The 20425-nt window shown below is 32.5% G+C and overlaps 1 long non-coding RNA gene across 1 annotated transcript; it reads left to right on the forward strand.

Moving 5' to 3' along the window:
- Positions 1-17574: 17574 nt before the first annotated feature.
- On the forward strand, positions 17575-18730 carry LOC139905302 (uncharacterized). The gene is made up of 3 exons (XR_011779947.1): positions 17575-17952; positions 18002-18064; positions 18130-18730. It is a non-coding gene; the product is annotated as an uncharacterized lncRNA (long non-coding RNA).
- Positions 18731-20425: the final 1695 nt, after the last annotated feature.

Genomic DNA, 20425 nt, shown 5'->3' on the forward strand with positions numbered 1-20425 from the left:
TAATCCTAATTATATTACATTTTCAGATTCATAGCAATTTTAAACATCAATTCTTGAAGTAATAAGTCTGTTTCTATTTGAGGTGCATGTATTTGATAGTTGGTTGCGTTCTTGTAGTTTTTATTTCTCTAATAACCGATTGTATAAATTACATTTTCCTCATGAAATTCCTCATTTTAAAATTATATACCATTTTCCGTTCAAATGATTCTTTAACGGAATCCCTTTGATCTTTGAATTCGAAAATAATGCGATCAGAAGATAATCCTTTCAATTTGACCTACTCTTTTTCCCCTATTTTTGGCTGAACTAACATTACTTATTTAATATTCATATTTATGATATATAATTGAACTCTTGCATGACATTGTTTTAATCTTTTCCTATGAATAAGACCTACTGGCATTATGGATTTCTGCGTTAAAGTATTATTTCTTCATTTACAATTATTTTAAAGTGGTGTTGAATATTATATTTTGATGATCAAACTCTACAAGATAAATAGTCTAAGGAGGTACTTGAACCTTTATCTTTTAAAGATGAGAACTTTCCCATTTGTTCATCAACATCCATGTTATGGTTTTTAATAGAAGACGTTTCTTCTAGATGAATTTCATTTCTATTAATTTCAAATATTTTTGGTATTGTCTATTTACCACTGTTTTGATGGCTACTATGATGTTACACATCATATATTTCAAGTTCTTATGCATCGTATGGTCCATAAGAGCTGTAGGTGTTGGGTCAATTCAAAAGTTTCCCCAATTTCTTACAATTACACATAATATTTTTTGATAATGGCTGAATCTTGCTTTGGACTACGTTTAGGCCATCTAAATGATTAATTTCAGTTTCGTGGGAAGTATAAAAAAAATTATCCATGGATCAGAAAACAGTTATCCAATTAATTGAAGTACATGGTTATTTAATAACTTCTGGATTGATAAAGTTATTAAAGATGTATTTCTTTAATTTGAAGAACAGAAAAGGATGGAATCAATAGTGAAATTAATGCATAAAAACTGTCTTCATAACATCTTGTCATATGCCCAGAGAGATAATTTCTTTAATTATAAAGGAACGAAGAACAGAACAATTCGAAAATTACTGTTGGCTGAAAATATATGGAATAATCCATAAATATAATGTATATACATTAGACTGTACCGTATTGACAAAAGTTGGGAATAAGGTATTGCAGGATATTTGGATCTTATTCTTCTGAACAAAAAAATAATCATCTGAAAAAAAAATATTCATGTACGCCCTATGATATGAAAATCTGTAAAATGTCGAAAAAGTTAAATTTTGATGTTGTTTCTTCAAAAATAATCGATTTCAATCAAGTTACAGTATTTTTATATTTTTAAGGATTGTAGATGAAACATATATTTTTAAGCAAAATAAAATCAACTTTCCTCTAACTTGCCTACATTGTATGAGTATTTTAGTTCCAAACAAGTTGCCGATAAATAAATAGTTTCCTTTGTTACCCCGTATAACACGCATTTATTTTGATGTTTCTCTTCGTTTTTACTTCTCGATTTTGAATATCAAGACGTGTTTTTAATTAATATTAATATCAAATATATATATTCACTGCTTATTTATGCCAAATAAAATACCCTTTAATGCCTATTAGTAATTTTGAACTACAAAAACTCTCTGATGTAACTCTTTAATTATCTACACGATGTCAGTTTTTCAATCACGATTATTGATCCTTTCATCACCTAAATAATAACCTTTCAATAATATTGCAATTAATTTTAAAACCTTGGTAATAGAAATGAAGGATTTACCGTTTATGGCTTTAAAAAGCAATCAAAAAAGATGAAACAAGAAAAATAAAAATTATTAAAAATCATGGAAGGAAGAAAATGAATTTTTCTAATACAAAAGAGAACTCTGTGTTATCAAAGTGTGATGAATGGATTAGGGAATTAAATCTATTTAGTAATGGGATACATAGGATTATGTCTTCGACCTCCCGAATTGCTGATATAAGGAAATTCACAGGTCAATTTCAAATAGCCGCAGGCATTCTGTTTTTCAACAATCCATGTAAAGATTTTGGTAAATTATTCAATACTATTAGACACTCTTTTTCGAAATGTCCACAAATACATATTCTGAGATCATTTATTAGTTTAAACCTGAGAGGATTTGGAGGACAATAACGTTTACGTTTAAAGTACGGCGATAATGTTATTCGGCGTATCATCAAAAAATGAAAAAAGTATTCGTAAAGTTAGGTCGATAAGGAATGCTTTATTCAATGTTAAGAGTTACCTAGCAAAGAATATAACTGTAGGAGAACCCGTGGTTGCAAAGGATATTCGTGTTATTTTAATTGCGGATGTGGCAAGATATGGAGCGTTCGAATTGAAGATCCCTAGGGGGATCGAGGGTGTTTGGGACTGATCCTCTGATATCATTAGATATCATTCATCAAACGCAACAAGGTATTTTCGGACATTGCATGAACTGCACAAACTCTTTAGAAACAGTAACAAAAAAACAAGCTAGTTGTTAGTTTAAATGCAAATTTGCTCTAAATGGTATATGTTTTATTTTATTTAATTTTAGATACTTATTCTTATAGTTTAGATGTATGAATATTTTATGTTTGTAAGCCTTAATCTGGTGAAGAAATTTAAAACTATAATGTTGAATTATATTTCTGCAAATGCATGTTCACTAGAAAATTTTAGATAATTCTAACTGTATAAATTATATGTTTTCTAATTAAGGTTAAAAATATTTCGATATTTATCCGAACTTGGAATAGATCAAATATAGCGTTATATTGGAGAAGACTCGCTTGTTGTAGACACAAAGGCTTAGGGTAGTATCATGCAACTAATAGAGAAACTTTTTACCCATAGACTTTTTCGTGTAGTCTGTGAGCGTTATACTAATGAATTACCTCTATTTCACATAATAACCGAATTATATTCATAATTTACCTTTAATCGGCATTGTTTCACAATCAAGATGGCTCACAGCAACAAGCCGTTTTGTAGCACTCGACATCTCAAAACATGGTTTTGGCTGGAGATGAAGAAAAAAGTAGTACGTTATGGTCGAGTTCATTCTCAATTTTGACTTTCATAGTTGGTTCGAAATTAATCCATTACAGACGATAGAGTAATTAATTTATTACAACATATTTGTACAAATTTTTGAATCTATGTACATGCAATAATTATTTATTCATTTCTGTTTATCTATAGTCCTTAATAATTTACTTTATACTACATAAAAAAAAACTATAAATTATTTATTTGAGTGCCACATCAAGAGGGAAGTTCATTTAAAAATGTTGGCTTCCAGTACAAGTGTAATTTCTTAAATATCAAGTATAGGGTATATGTAGGAGTTCGACTTATTTATATGATATTAATTATTCATACTAGTAACTTGTATTTTTTTTCTTCTTTTTTTTCGTATAAAGGAATGATAATTTTTTACCCAGTTAAAATAAAGATATTTAAATCTTAGCATTGGTGACCCTGACACGAGATCATGCCTCCTAAAAAATCTGATTCTGATGGTCAAGACCATGCAGACAATGTCCCTCAGATCGAAAAAAAATACGTATCGGAAGAGGTTATCAACTTAACTCTTGCCATAGCAGAACTAGGATACTTGGGATCGCAAGCAAGAACACAACCTCGTATCATCCAGAGTCCAATGGACTTATTAAACGTTTCCACAGATCATTTAAGATTGGGCTAATAGCACGAATGCTGGAAGAAAAAGAAGACTGGATTAATGCACTACTGTTTAAAGGGATTCAGGAACTCAGTACCAAAAGACAGGTTCTAAATATTCACCTTTTCAATTACTCACAGGTCGCTCAGGATCCATGGCCTTTAATTTCTGTAATGCGTCCACCTTTACTTCTGGTAACTTCGACGTCGAAAGTTTCTTTAAAACAATGGAGAAAATAATACACGTTCCCCTGAGACACTTTAATAAATGAGTCATTAACAAACAATTAAAAAAAACGAATTAGTTTTTGTTAAAAATATACCCATAAAAGAGTCTCTTTGGCAGAACTTTTTTGTGCTCGTTTAAGGTGATTGAGAGGCACAATCGTTACTATAAATTGGACTTTGGATCAAGAACTGACAATGTATTGATGGATAGGCTTCGACCTGCATTTGAAGTTCCAAGTATCCTTCAGCGTCTCCTACTATAAGATGCACAAGATTTACCGGGTGTTCCAAAAGTCTTGACCGGTACCTCCGATGGCTTTTTTCGAGGTTTCAGAGACTTTTTACATAAATGTTGTGTAAATAAAAGTTAAAGACCGTTTTCAGATTAACAAGTTTTGTTTCAATAACATTTCGCAATTTTTTAATTGTTTTTGACATGGAGGCTAAAAGACATGAAGTAGCTGCTCTGCTTCGTGCAGGAATCAGCCACAAGGAGATCTCTGAGGCCACCAGCACCATTGGCAGGATCAAGAGGAGGTTGGACAAGGGGAAGGCCTTGAAGACAAGCTTCGAAGTAGGAGACCTGTCTTAAAGGCCACCAAGGCCACTAAGAAGAAGATCAGGGCCCAGATCAAGATAAACCCTCTTCTGAGCATCAGAACAATTGCCAAGAAGAACCACATGGGTAAGACTACTGCTGCCAACATTGTCAAGGACATTGGGGGCAAGTCCTTGGTCCGCACCACCCGTCCCATGTTGTCCATGTCCAATATGGAGGCCAGATACATCCGATGCAAGAAGACTTTGAACAACATGAAAAGCAATCGGGACAGAATTCTCATTTTTTCCGATGAGAAAACTTTTACAGTGGATCCAGTCTTCAACCGCAAAAATGATTGCTATATTAGCCTTAATGGTTATGTGGGATCTGAGAAAAATGTGTCCATGACCAAGCACCCAGCCAGCATCATGATGCTTGGAGTTGTTGGCTCAGATGGTAAAGCCATCCCTCCAGTCTTCTTCTGAGAGGGCTACAGGCTCACCTCGGAGGACTACATCAAGGTGCTCAAGACCAAGGCGGTCCCATGGATCAGGAAGGAGTATCCTGGCAAGAGGATGTGTTTCCAGCAGGATGGGGCACCCGCACACACAGCCAAGAACACCCAGAAGTGGTTGAAGGAGAATGTAGAATTCTGGCCTAAGGACTTCTAGCCCCCCCTCCTCCCCCGACCTGAACCCCTTGGATTTCAGCATCTGGGCGCACATTGAGAGGCAGGCTTGCAAAAAACGCCACAGAAGTACCAAAGCTCTCAAGGCCAGTATCACCAAGGACTGGGCCAATATGGAGCCCACCTACATCAAGAACACCTGCTCCTCCTTCCGTCCCCGTTTTGTGGCTGTTATGGACGCTAAAGGCCAAATTGTTAATAACATATTATAGATTATAACCAAGCAAAGTTTTTTTATTAAAAACATTTCTCTGTATCTCTACTTTTAGTCCTTGTAGATCTTAATGAAGGTGGAAGTTAGAAATCAGTCAGGACTTTCGGGACACCCGGTACAACTGGAGAATGATCTATTTATTTATTTATCAATGTTTTTATGATGCAGTTTTTCGTGTATTACTAACTAGACGATCTCTTTACTCACTCTGTTGTCTAGGGAGAGTAGTGTAGGAGTTCGACTTATTTAGATTATATTAATTATTCATCATAGTACCTTGTATTCTTTTACTTTCTTTTCCTTTTTATTTTCGTATATAGGAATTATCATTTTTACTCAGTTAAAAATAAAGATATTTAAATCTTAACATATATATATATTAAATTTCAAATAGAAAGTTTATTATGATTCTTAATGTGGCTCAGAATTAATTTTTAATAGTTCCAATTTATTTTTTACATTTATTTTTTTAATTTAACATATAGGCAGTAGGGTCAGCAAACCTATTTATAGGAATATATTATATTCTTACGATATATCTTGCTGTAACGAAATTTTATAAATAGTTTCAATGACATTCCATTTTCTAAAGCAAAAGGTAGAATAAAGTTGAAAAAATATGTTAACCAGAGATTTAAAATAACAAATATCTATATTCTTACAACTAAAGAAGACTGATACGGACGATAGATACATTAATTGGACCAGCTCTTATTGGGGCTCCAGGGATCTTTAAAAAGAAAAAATCCCCGGTTCAGCTCAAATATTTCTAATAAATGAAAAATATCAAACTTATATAATGTAAAAATATAATTAAATAGGCTTAAATAAAAGCAAATTAACCCTAGAAATAAAAAGATAACAAATAAAAGGCCATACTTTTAGGACCTTAATACAAAGTTTTTGTAGTCCAAAATTATAAGGAGTTTTATTTGCATTTATAAACAATGAATGTATATTTAATAATAAAAAAACGTCTTGGTATTTGAAAACAAGATTTGAGTAGTCAAAATGAAGAGAAACATCAAATTAAACGTGTGTCATACGCAGTAACAAATGATTATATTTATAGATTGTCAACAGGTTTGCAATTAAAATACTCATACCATGAGACAAGTTATAGAAAAGTCTGTAACTTAATTGAAATCGATAATTTTTGAAGAAACAGCATCAAATTATCACTATTTTTTTTTCGACATTTGACAGATTTTCAAATTATTTTCTTGTTTGGAAGTATAAAATAAAAAATATCTCACGATACCGAATTCCCAAGTGTTGTTATTTCGGTTCAGTCTAATATATATTTGTATATATGTTTCAAATATTACAACAATCTGAAAAGGTAGATTAAATACTATGTAGTGTAATAATAATTAGTTACTGGAAAGTAAAATGAAATATATAATGAATCACTATTAATTACATTTCGAATACTTTTTCTTAAATAGTATTTCTCTTCACGATGAAACTTTAACATTCTGCATCTGAAAAGAATGCAGTGAATTTTTTTGGATTCGAATTTTAGGAATAATATATATTTTTAAGTAATTGAGTCAATAAAATACCTCAAGAATCAACATATAAAAATGGGTTTTTAGTGAGTATCTTACGTTTACTTTGAAAATCAAATAAAAAAAAATTCAGGTTTGTCGGGAAATTTTTATGGTCTTCAGATTTTTTTAAATTTCTTTATTTGGTTGGATGGAGTTTCACTGATTAAGTAGAAGTAAATATTATAGTGTTATAATTACTTTATCTGACCTGGGAGACATAAAAATTAGGACTTACAACAGAATTTTGACTCCAGTAAATGTCTCTACGTTAGTGGTTCGAGAAAACGTGTGAATTTTTTGGTTTATATTCATATTTTGTATTTTATTTACTATTTTTCAAGAGTATCACTCCATCATAGTTGACTGTAGTGAGGAACTTCTATTGTATTTCACTCAAATCAATTGAAATACATGTGTGCGCGTCTAAAACTGAACACTCTGAAATTTTTTAAATAGTTAAATAATTCTGTAATTTTTAGAGTGGTCGATGAATTAATTTATTTAACATGAAAGATGAGAGTCTAAGACACATGTCTATTCAATATGGCCGCCCATGTTCTCCACTACAAACTCCAGCCTGGACCGGAAATTGCTGCAGGACTTGACGATGAAGCTCTGGTCGAGGTTGGCTCAGGCATTCTTGAGGGCAGACTTCAGCTGGTCCTTGGAATTGTATGGGACACCCAACAGCATCCCCTTTAAACACCTAAACACTACGAAGTCAAGTGGGGAACAATCAGGCGAGTGAGGCCTTTTTCTTAAGCTTGTTGAGAAGAATCTTCGGCCTTGCAAGGCGTTTTTCTTGTCTACAGGCTTGAACGCTTGACGAGGAGTTCTCTTGTAGACCTTTAGGCCAAGATTTTTCTTACCTAGCCGGTCCATGGTCCTTCTGCTGACGTTGAACTCCCTGGAGAGGCCGTAGACGGTGGCCTTGCCTCTCTTGTCCTCGACAGACTTTTTCAGTGCACACCTGTAGAATGAAAGGATTATTCTGTATTAGCTCTTTAACCTGGCCATTCAATCAAATATTGTCAATCCATATCTATTTGTTACTACCAGGATCAAAGAACAAGTCGTTTTGGTAAAGTAGAAATCTTTAATAATGAAAAAAGATTTCAATCGGTGATAAGTATGTACCATTGCACAGCTCCTAACTGTAAAATTTTAGATAGGAAAAATCCCCATCACACACTAAGGCAACAATATTGAATCTAAGATTCGTTATTATGTGAATAACTGTTCTTGTCCAGTCTTTCATTATTTTAGAATTGAAAGTAACAAAGGGACCATTGAAACAATGTCAAAATGTTATATATATGTAAATAATTGTGCTATTTATAAAGAAAATATTGGAATATTGATATTTAACTAAATAGAGAAGAAATGAACTGGAGCAAAATCTAGCAATTGCTAATACATTCATAAGTTACGGAAAATAATTTATGTACTCGTAACCCAGGAACGACAATAAACATACCATCTCCCTGCAATGTTACACCTTTATCTGATGACATTGACTATTCACAAGTCTAATTAATGAACTAGCACGGCTAGCGGCTATGCTCTACCAAATATAATAATTTATACTTTAGAAGTGTATGAGAATTGTGATTGTATGGACTATAAAGCAAGTTTGAAATTTGTGAAGTAAACTTATAAATTAGTTAACTTAATAAGCTTCATAAATTAATAGTAATTTATAACTAATATTTTTAAGCATTTAGAAAATAACATTACGAATACTCAATATAAGCCTTAGATAATAAATAAGTTTTGTTCAGATAAATTATAATAATTTTTGTAGCCGGAGTCCGAGTCGGTACTGATTTTCTTACTCCGAATACACCAAAAATAGCACCGACTCCTTCCTACTCTGCAGCCCTCACTAAGACCCAACCTCTGATTGAATTCCCAAATACTCTCAGTCGTTTGCCTCACCGCAACCAATCAAGCTTTTTCTGACACATTCTGGATTATAACGAATTGAAAATCACTGATCTTGCCTGACTTTATGTTTGTTTGTCCATTCATGAGTCTTTTCTAATACGATTAATTCATCATGTTGAAAGATAATTGATAAATGAGAAGTGATTAATGCTTCATCCATTCGAATCGCTATCATGATTGTTGATAGTTTAAAATACTGCAAAAAACACTTATTAATTTATCCAAATGACATATATAGGACATAAGCAATATCAATTTATCTTACTATAGTTTTATATTGAATTAAAATATTTGCCATCACATATATCATTTTATTAAATATCTTTTGCGAGCAAATATACCAAATTGTCCTTTTGCAAAAATATTTTTCGTCAATAGTCTGCTGACGCTTCATTAAACTTTTACATTCGTTCAAAATCTTTTAAAATTCTTACCTAATATTTATTTTTTTACTGATAATAAATTTTATATGTTTTACTATTAAACTTCTAAAAGTCAACTGTTATAGTGTTTAACCGCCACCGCTGTTCGAAAATGAATAAATATTCCGGAACCAAATTTTAAAAAAATTTATAATTTCCCTTTTTAAGTGTTATTAATCCCATTAATAAAATAGGAGGAAGAAGCCTTCTTCAAAAAGGAATAAAACAAGCATAAAATTACAAAAATGTACACAAAAAGTCATTATTCCAAAATTATAGGTTGCTAAATTTTTTCATTAAAAATAAAAATATAATAACGAGCTAACTCCCTTTTATTATACTTATTTATTAGACGTGATAGGGTACGCTTTAGGATTTACCTGGTTGTCATTTTGTGTCTTTCTCAGCTGATATTGAAGACAGCCAGTGTGGAAAGTTGACATACAATCATATTCTTACCTGAGAAGATTTTCACAGTCGACGGATGACTCTTCAAGTAATGAATGTCTTTTTTGTATCTCTCCAGCCTTAATCCCTTCATCCTGTCGGTGAGGAGATGTATTGGAGTCCTGATAAAGCTCTTAAGGCTGAGGACTGCCCTCTTGAGGGTGATCTCGTCCATGTTGAACTCGTCAGCAAAGCGGCGCATGGATGCTGTTGAATCTTCCTTGATCTTGGCCTCCACGGACTTGTGAAATGTTTCATCACGCTTCAAACCATTTCATCCACTTCCTGCCATCCTTTTGACTCCTCATCCATTCTCCTTGGCCACTTTGATGTTCCGGACTTTCCTCAAGGTCACGCTGACAATGTCTCAAATTATTTTTGGATCAACATCCACGTCTAGAAGATCCGAAACCCTTTGCCTTCTGATTCCGGTATCACGTCATCTAAATCATTATGATGACTTTGTCATGATTACACCTTTTTTTTTTTTAAATATACTACTTTCTAAAAAGAAAAAGAATAATTAATTGACATATGGACACTAAAAGCCATAAAATACTTGGCTTTTGACTTGTCCAAATAAAACAAAGCATTTTTTCGAATTCGTTTCATAAATATTAAAAAAATTCGAATATAAAAGGTAATATTTTTTAATCAAAATATGGCTATTTGAAGAAAAAAAAAGGCCTTGCAAACTAAAGTATATCTTGCTTTATTATCATATAAAATTAATGTTTTATTGATAAACAAGGGAATGCATTTTATAGATAAGAGACCTTCTTTTGTAGTTGAACGAATAAAATTATATCAGCAATAAAGGTTATGATATTTCTAGAAACAAAGTCGTTGCCATTCGTGCCAAAATGACTTGAAACAAATGAATATATATATTCTCTCCTTTTCAATATTGAATGTCCATCGGATCCTTCATTCTACTTCCTTGGGTTGTTTATCCAAACCAGAGACTGAATATCTTGGTGATATCTCGTGTTTATCATATTTTTGATATACCATCTTGAGGGTTTCTCATATAGTTCATTAGTTTCAGAGTTAATAAATAATTTTGAAACTAAATATCGAGGTTACAAATGATATTTTACATTTGTCTAGCCCAACGATTAATATGAAACAGAAAGGTACCTTATTCAATATAAAAATTGTTATCTCTACTCTCTACAGTCCCCATTATATAAACACAGTTCTCCAATTACTCATTTAGATTGTGAATTAACAGATAAACAATATAATGATAGAAAAGTGTCCAAGATTAGTCATTTAATGTGGGTTTTTTTCCATACACAGAAGAAAAATAAAAAAATACGTGACCAAATGAAAAGAAAATTCATCTTCGATGGGAAAATGCTAGGCACAATATCATGGACCACACTTCACGAAAAAAGTTTTTGCGGGGTCTTGGACTAGTGGACACATAGTCACTCAGATGGTTTAAAAGATTGAATGGGAGTCAAAGGGTATGGGAAAGCTTAATAAAGGTGGATATGAAAAGAATATATGGTTATAATCTTCATTACCGGGCTGAATATGGTCATGCCGACCTTATGAAACTATTTAAAATTAAGGGAAGCTATTGGAGTGGTATAGGTGCTGCATATTGCAAGTTCCTTACGAGTGTTTTATTTGGTAGGAAAGGAGAAGAACTTATAGTTCAAACCCCAAGAGTATTAAGGATCTTTGGAGAGCACCGTCAGAGAAAACTGACCCTAAGAGGATGGAGAGTGGCGGGGGATATAAAATTGGAGGAATGATAATCTCATTTTGATAAATGTATACGCATTTAAAAAGAATGCGTCTTTGGTTTATCCTGAAATAACTATGGGTGCATTTATTTTTTCACTAAAAAGTAATTCGAAGGAGACGATTAAGAACCACATAACTCCACCTACATCATCTGGTTTGAGGCTTATCCAAATATTTTGGAAGAGATGGGGGATTAACATATGTGCGTAGGGGAGTGTATTAAACATTATACGTATTGGGTAAATTATAGGCTCATTACAAATGCGCTGCCTACAAATAAACGGCTGAAAAAGAAAAGGTACAGGTATTTGCATGCCGTGTGAGGAGAAGAAGAGGATCATATTCATTTATTTCTGAATCTTCTTTTTTCAGAAAGTGCAGGAAAGAGACTAAGGCAATATTTGAGAATTGTTAATTAGGGAGATATCCAACTTGTGGTCGGACTGAATGAGATCTAATGTTATTGCAATGAAATTTGTGTCAAAAATTAATAGACTATTATCGATTGACAAGAAAACGAATGGAAGTTGTTTTTTCTAGGAATTGTCTATTTTCAGTGATAAATTGTTTTTAGATATGGCAAAATTCTACTTAGTTTCTGGTTTTCAAACTACTGAGTTTGTAAGAAATTACTTAAACATACTCAATGTTAAAACGAAGCAATTCGGACAAAGAAAGAGCCTATCTCTAAGCAAATCGGCTTAGCTTTGGCATTTCTTCGAAAGTTTGCGATGCTTTTCGATGAATGTAAGAGTAGTTTGTCACGAGGATTGATGAACGAAACATTATTTGCTGTCAAGCATACATCGTTGACAACTGCTGAACTTGACCTTCAGGGAAAAAAAGTGAAACATTATACTAGCGATTTTTTCTGTCAATTGAAAAAATATTTGCGTGATATCGTCAACTAAGTGGTGACATTTGAATATTATAAATTGTTAAACAACTATTATTGCTGAAAACTAAAAGATTTCTGGGGAAACCTTCTGTGGAACACAATTTACTTTTCCAATGGAGAAGTATTTAATTACGTTCATAACGAAAATGTCATCATATTTTTACATCAATTGTCCGTTTACGCAGATCCGTCGGATGAGGAAAAAGTTTTTGAACTATGAGGAAAAAAGTTAAACAATATATAAATTCATTGAAATCTTAACCAAATGTGTACTCTCAACACCATATGACGTACTTTTTTTACCCTACTTATACGCACCCTCCTTTTCCAAATTGATATACCCCTATGACAAGAATAAGGATACTTTCTTATAAATGCCCAGGCCAAGAGCGTCATTGGTTGAAACGATCATTGAGAGGATGCTTCATAGCTCAGAGGTGGCTATTGAGGTCATCATGAATTCGAAGTGTAAAGAAGGACACAGGTGGATCAATCTCCTTAAAAAGGCAACACAAGTGTTTTTTAAAATAATCGGAAAAAATATTATCATGTATTAATGATAAAATATTCTTGCATGCCAAGAAAGTACTTAGCTAACGAAAGCATCATCAAAGAAATATTATTAAGCTCCAATCTTCTTTGAAATGAAATGGCTTTCAATTTGTAGACTAATGTATATATTTTGAACTTCCTATTGGTGTTCCTTATATAAGTTTTTCGTCATACTAAAACTATTTATCATATTATATTTGATTATCCCGTGAAACTCATTTTATTTATATAGTTTGTTCTAATCTAAATAATAGATATTTTAAATTATATCAAATGTGAAATGATATTTTTGAAAAGTTTACTTCTCCTTGGCTTTCACTTTCAGATATTTTAGTATTCCTTGCTTAAACACCAAATTGCGAGACTTCAGATTAATATCATTCATAGATACGTTATAAAAAACTTTACACTTTTTTGAATATTATTATTTTAACAGAATAAAAAAAGTATTTCAGACTGAGACTGTAATTTTTTCACCATAAAAATTATCATACTGTTGTCTAAGTAAGTAAATATAGCTAGAAAAGAAATAACGAAATTTTCTCGTCTTTTTCAATAAAATAACAGGACTCTACACATATTTAACCACTGCTAAGTGCTAACAAAGTTTTATGTTGATAAAACATTTATGTAAAACTATAAAAACCCCAAGGTAGTAATTGAGTTAGGATTTAAGGTAGGGTTAACATTGTCTATAACTGGAAAATAGCTATTTAAATACTGGGATGGTTCAGACCCCATTTAACTATTTGTGTTATTATTTGAACGGAAGTAATAGAAGATTAATTAGTGCTCTTTAATTTTCAAGGGAGACATGTTTCCTTATACCTACTATGAACTACCATTGTTAGGCATGAGCGTTATGTTATTAATGATGATATAAATATTACAATAAATTAAATTATGTATGCATTGCCTCTTCTAAAGCCAAATTGCACATTAGGCAGTGCAGTATAATCGTAAATAAAGGATTCATAATGTAGTACACACTTGATTTTTATTTTACTTGTTAATAAACTTTTTTTTAAATCCGATTTATTAATGTTGAATTTTGTATTTCAATATTCCTCTTGGCTTATATGAAGAAAAAATAAGCGCAGAGAAAAAAATTCATAGTTTTTTTTGTTAATAGCTTAATTTATGTTTGTTCATCAAAAATGTACATAAATTTATTTTTACCAATAATAAGAAGATTACTATTATGTATGTATACAAATATTTAGAAGTAGCGTTCAATATTCTGTATAAAATTACACTGTGTTACAATATTAAAAAGTTTATTTTGTAAAAAAAAATGCATCAAATTGAATGATAATGATTGATGACTCTATTTTATTAAAAAAACAAACAAATATATTAATTGCCGGACTTTAAAATGAATAAATATCAAATAGAAAGCTCTTGATTAATTATAAAAATAATGTCATTTATTTATATTAACAAAAATAGAAATTCATAGCGTTGTGTTGGTCTTTATAAGGACCAAGGACTTCTGTCTAGTCTAGTCCCACTTTTAAGTCCTTCAAAAGAAGGAAAATTCAATCCCTGGAGACGTCACTGAACTGTTTCTTCCGAATAAATTAATATTAATAACTTGTATTTTGAGACCTGCACTAGAAATACGTAGTAGAGGGTCTTTCTAGATAACCCATTTTTTGGGATTTCCTGGATGTTAAACCTACGGTAAATCCTGTATTTATTTTTTAGTTTTTTTGTCTTTTTTTTTATTATAATAAATTAACAATCATAAAGTAAGAAAAGAACATGATTAATTAAGTTGAAAGAGGAAAAGTTGATAATAACTTAATACGCCATTTCATTTTAAACTTCAAAGTGAAAATATTAAAAAAAATAAGAAGGAGAAAGCACCTGCAGCCTAGGAAAATCCCTTCACATTTTTTTTAATCAAATAAGATTTTCTTTATTTGATAACTCACATATATTGTTTAAAAAAATAATTTTTAATGATGTTAAACAGTTTTACTTCATACGGAAACCTTTGAGCAGAAAATGGGGGGAAGGGGGCTCTGCACAAATATATTTATTTACATTCATTTCTATTGATATCAAGGAATTTTTATTGGGTTAAACCTTTGCTATCTCAATTTTTGGTTTGAACGTTAGCCTCTAATTTATTTATAATCTACCAAAAGTTAGCAAGTTCATTACAGACTATTTAATTATTTTTTCCAGATCAGACAATCTTATGTAATTCAAAAAAGCCGATGCCACAGGCTTGTATTATTACTGATAATGAAGAAAATGAGAATATACATATTGATGGAACACAATTAACATTTAGTTTTTCTTCTCAAAATATAAAAATAAATACTTGAATTTCAAATTATTTTCCAGGGATCCTCTTCATTCACCTCATCTCCCATCAAAAAACAAGCAACTTATTTCCTTTGCTTCCTATGTCCCATCAAATTGTTCATCAAGCTGGTAAATAGGTTTTCTTGGGCTCATTTATCTTGTTATGATCAATTACCAAGAACAATCAAACCAAGCTAGAGTAATAATCTCTGCCATTTCACATACAAAGGTTTGATGTATTGTAGTTATAAGGGCTATAGTATTTGAAATGCTTTTTAGGTTACAAGTACACCGAGTACGGGTTTTATCAACTAGTATGTTTTTAATAGGACTTTATTCTTGCATTTTTTTTTTCTACGTCTTGATCTGTAATTGACAACCTTCAATCTTGAATCTTCCACATTTTGCTGCATTTCATGAAGATTTTCTAATCTCTTTTGATAAGGTTCATGTCGCTTAATCTTGTTTTTGATACTATTTTCTTGTTTGTTTTTTTAACTCATACACATCCTTACTAGATATTATAAGTCCAACATAATTGCTAATTTTGTCTCGCTGAGCTTTAACGAATGCCAATTCTATTACTAGAATTTTTGTTTCACGTTTTATTTACAATCGATATTAACATTCACTTTACAGCCAACATAAATGTACAGAAGTCTTGAGAATTTGCAGGAAATGACGTCCCATTATTGTGTAATTGGTAGTATAAAGAACGAACTTTATTTTCCTTAGCAGTTGTCATTATTATTTAATTCCTGAGTAGTGAACTTCCTTTCCTAAATAGTTACAATTATATTCATAAACTGTTTGAACGTTCGTGGTTGCTCATAAAAGACGGAGCGTTACCCTGAGGATTTCTTGCAGATATATAAGCCGTTGTTGGACTCAGAGTAGAATTGGGATCCACATCGGAGTTATTCTAGCAAATATCCTTTTCTCCTTCCTCCCTTGTCATAGCTGATCCAATGAAACGTCATGAGTAATATTCTTTCTCTCCTCTAAAACATTTTTCAAATTGTCAGGATCATCATGTTGATTTTCGTTTTTTTAACATGCCCATTCCACACTGTATTTCCCCTTTTGCTGATATAAATACATTCTATACAAAGGTACGTTCTAATATTCTATACGTACAGGTTTTACTCTTTCTGTGTGATGACGACCTCACATCTCCCCCAAGAAACATAATTAATACATAACGTTAATACCCTTCACAAAACATTAATATACAACACTGACAGATAATTACGTAATACTAATATTATATAAGTCACTTTTAAGGACATTCTGGTTGATAAGTTCTTAGGAAACGTCTATTAAGTATAATTATTTATTTTCTTTCCTCTTACATTAAAAAAAGTAGCAACTTCCATCTTCCCGAGTATTTGTAATTATTCCACGTGTGTCCCACATCTTTGTCTTAGCATTTTGGATCCTAATGTGATCTCCAAGAATCAAAGGGTTTCGATTTGAAAAGTGCGATCGTAGTATTTTTGGATAAGAGATCCTTCTCTCTCGTTCCTCAAAGTCAGAAGGCGACAACTAAGTGTAGAAAATAGGAAATGTTGGTATCTGAGGTCTTTGTGAGTATCCAAATTCCTATGGGGCTAGACTGAGTCCGTCAGATATGGGTATATTTCTCCATTCCAGGTGTGATGAACAATATGAAGCCCAGTTATATGATTTTTTGAGGATCATTTTTATGGATTTGACGGCAGACTCTGCATGCTCGTTGGATTGGGGGTGAGTATGGTGGTACGAACTCATGTTTAATGTCTAAACCTTTTGCAGAAGTCCCAACTTCTGTCCGGAATGGTGGTCCATCGTTAGCTCGAATATGCTTTGGAAGCCACCCCAATCTTCAAACCACGTCAACATGATATAAATGACTTAATTAGTTGAAATATTTCGTAACTGACTTATGAGGGGACACCCTGAATAGCTGTCCTTCAACACGATATATGTTTTGCCATTGACCTCAATTAGGTCAGAAGTCACAGATTCAAATGGCTTTGGCGCTCAAGATTTTTGGAGTGATTCTAGAGGTATTGAAGGGCCTAGCTCTTGGCATGAATTACAGCTTGATATCAACTGTTTAACTTCATTTGATATTCCAGGTACTACACTTTTTATATTTTTGAATGATGTATCTCCCATTGTCGATCTTCTTTTACAGATGATAGATTCATTTGGAGAGACTTGAAAGATTTGAAGAAAATATTCAGGTATTATCCTAAGTTTTTGTAGACCATACCATGAAACAATTAATTCATCTTGTAGATCTGGAGTAATGTTTGCCATGATGTCTGTTTCGGAGTCTTCTCTGTGCACTGCAAGCTTGAAGTGTTCGCTGCTGTGATGGAGAGTCTTTTAGTTGAGTCCAATTCGATATTATACTCCAATACCAAGTCGTGCAAAAAGAAACTCAGTAGCTCCTGTATCCAGGAGAGCTTTCATAATAAAAGGATGGCCTGACCTTGGATAAACTTAATTCTTGAGGTATGGAGTGATGCAATCGATGGATTAAGTTCTCAATCAGTTAGTTGACGTTTTGAGTGGCTTGGCCTTACACTTCACTGAAGATTCAGCATCATTTATGCAAATTTTCTCTAAATGGTCCTTCTTTTTGCATTTCTTACACGTCTTATTTTTAGCAGGACATTCAAAAGGTAGATGCAATGTATTTGATTCGCCACATCTATAGCATTTACGTTTAAGGCCTATTGGAGGATGATACTTTTTGTTTGTAGTTTGATTTTGTTGCTGTCATTGTTGATTTTTGTAAGTAGACAGAGCTGCAACATCTTCTGGTTTATTATCTTTTATTTTTTCCTCCATATATGAAGCCGACTCCCAGTCCATAGCTATCTGGATAAGTTTTTCATGGTTTGGCTCACTTTAACGGAGAAACTCTCCAAGTAGACGTCTCTTATTTATGGAATATTTTGAGAGTTTTAGGGTCGATAGTTTTAATTTATTTAAAGTTTCAGTGACATCTTCAACAAAAATCCCCTCAGTCTGGGCCTCTTGTTTTTCCCATTCCAACTACGAATTGAATCTAGTCTCCATTTCTTGTAGGGCTTTCTCGACTTTGGACATGATGAATTAGACATTCTTCATCATATCCTCGTTTATTTCCTCCAATGTTAAGGACTCCACTCATCCCACAAAGTTCCTAAGTGCTGAAACTTGACGAGTTACATTCCCCTTCATTCGTAGATAATGCACTTTAATTTCCAACTGCGCCATGTTGAGTTGTTCATGGAATTATGTATTAATACTGATATACATTCTATACCAAGGTACTTTGTAATATTATATACATACAGGTTTTAATCTTTCCAAATGATGACCTCACAGCTCCCTTAATGTTGCAATATAAATCCCAAAGTCTTCTTTTCAAAGTTCTACCTTTTTTCATTTATTTAAGCAAGGCGATATAATAATTCAAGTGCATTTAATTTATTATTTTAACTTTTTCCAAATATATCATTATTTTTTTATTGTAAGAAAGGTTTTAGATTCTTTTTGAGGGAAATAAACTTTACATGAATAAAATTTATAGTTTATATTTATAGCTTATTTCTCTGCAAGTATTTACAATAAGTAATAAAAAAACTTTATAATATATATGTAGAAAAGACTGAGAGCAGTAGTGACATCCTATTTCTTTCTATCAAATAAGCTATACCTCATACATATGTAGATTTTATGATATAATGATGACAATTGTTAGGGAAAAAAATCAAAGTAATTTTTTGGAGAACTAATATTTTTGTGAGAATGGGGTAAGATATTTTAGGATGTGTATGCCGCGTTATATCTCAGTATTTTATTGGTAATAATAAATAAAACGCAATACCTGATAGATAGAACTAAATCAAAGTTGAACACCCACTTCCTGAAGGAAGAGTTAAAGATGGAATGCTTGAAGTTGTGACAGAAAGACTCCTTGGAGGTTATGGAAGGATAATCTTTGGAAAAATCATTGCTTCAACTATAAAGAGAATCCTGAATTCAAATTGTTTTTCAAGATGGAAGTACTAACTGGTATTTCACCAGTATTTTTCAACTTGAAACTATCTTGCATATCTAGTAGATACCATAGTTTTAGGAAAAGAAGGATCCCTGATGAGCATAGGTGTACGCGTCTAAAACTGAACACTCCTTTAAATTTAACGCCATGCACATATTTGTGATTTTATTGTGTTGAAACCGATTTATACTTCGAGGCAAGGGTTTTGACTAATTATAAACAAAACTTCAGGAAAACCTAATTAGCAACAGTGAAACAACAGCCGATAATATGGAGAGACGTCGAGTCGCAATTTTGGAACTTTCCTTTCGGGGAACAACTCCCACTGAAATTGCCAAGGTTCTGAACTGCAGCCGCACCACTGTTTACAGCGTGATAGCCAAAAGGACTCCTGAGGCGACCACAAGATCTAAGTCAAGGCCTTGAAGGTCGGACGAAATGGTTGCTGCTGTGAAAAAGTATGTCGAGGACAAGAGGCAAGGGCACCGTCAGCAGCCTCTCCAGGGAAATCGACGTCCGCAGAAGGACCATGGACCGGCTAGTTAAGACAGGTCTACAAGAGAACCCCTTGTCAAGCCCTTCAAGCCTGTAGACAAGAAAAAACGCTTCGCAAGGTCGAAGATTATTCTCAACAAGCTTAAGAAAAAACCAGCCGATGTTGTCGTTTTGCTCAGTGATGAGACGCCCTTCAGCCTAGGTGAGATGATGGCCAACGACACCGGATTTTATCTTAGCTTTATTGGGAGTTTTTCCCCGCACGGAAAGTTCCAAAATTGTGAGTCGACGTCTTTCCATATTATCGGCTGTTGTTTCACTGTTGCTATTTAGATTTTGCTGGAGTTTTGTTTATAACTAGTCAAGACCCTTGCCTCGAAGTATAAACCGGTTTCAACTCAATAAACTTACGAATATGTGCATGGCGTAAAATTTAAAGGAGTGTTCAGTTTTAAACGCCCACATCTGTATTGTCACTTGGTAAAAAGTAATATATTTATATTTAGGAAATATAATCTCACAACCCATATTTATTTCTTTAATGCACAGACTAATACTTACTATATTTTAAATTAACATGATTTACATACTATCATTATTAATAATACAAT

This window comes from Lepeophtheirus salmonis, chromosome 5 (genome assembly GCF_016086655.4).
Source record: "Lepeophtheirus salmonis chromosome 5, UVic_Lsal_1.4, whole genome shotgun sequence".
Classification (NCBI taxonomy): Eukaryota; Metazoa; Arthropoda; class Copepoda; order Siphonostomatoida; family Caligidae; genus Lepeophtheirus; species Lepeophtheirus salmonis.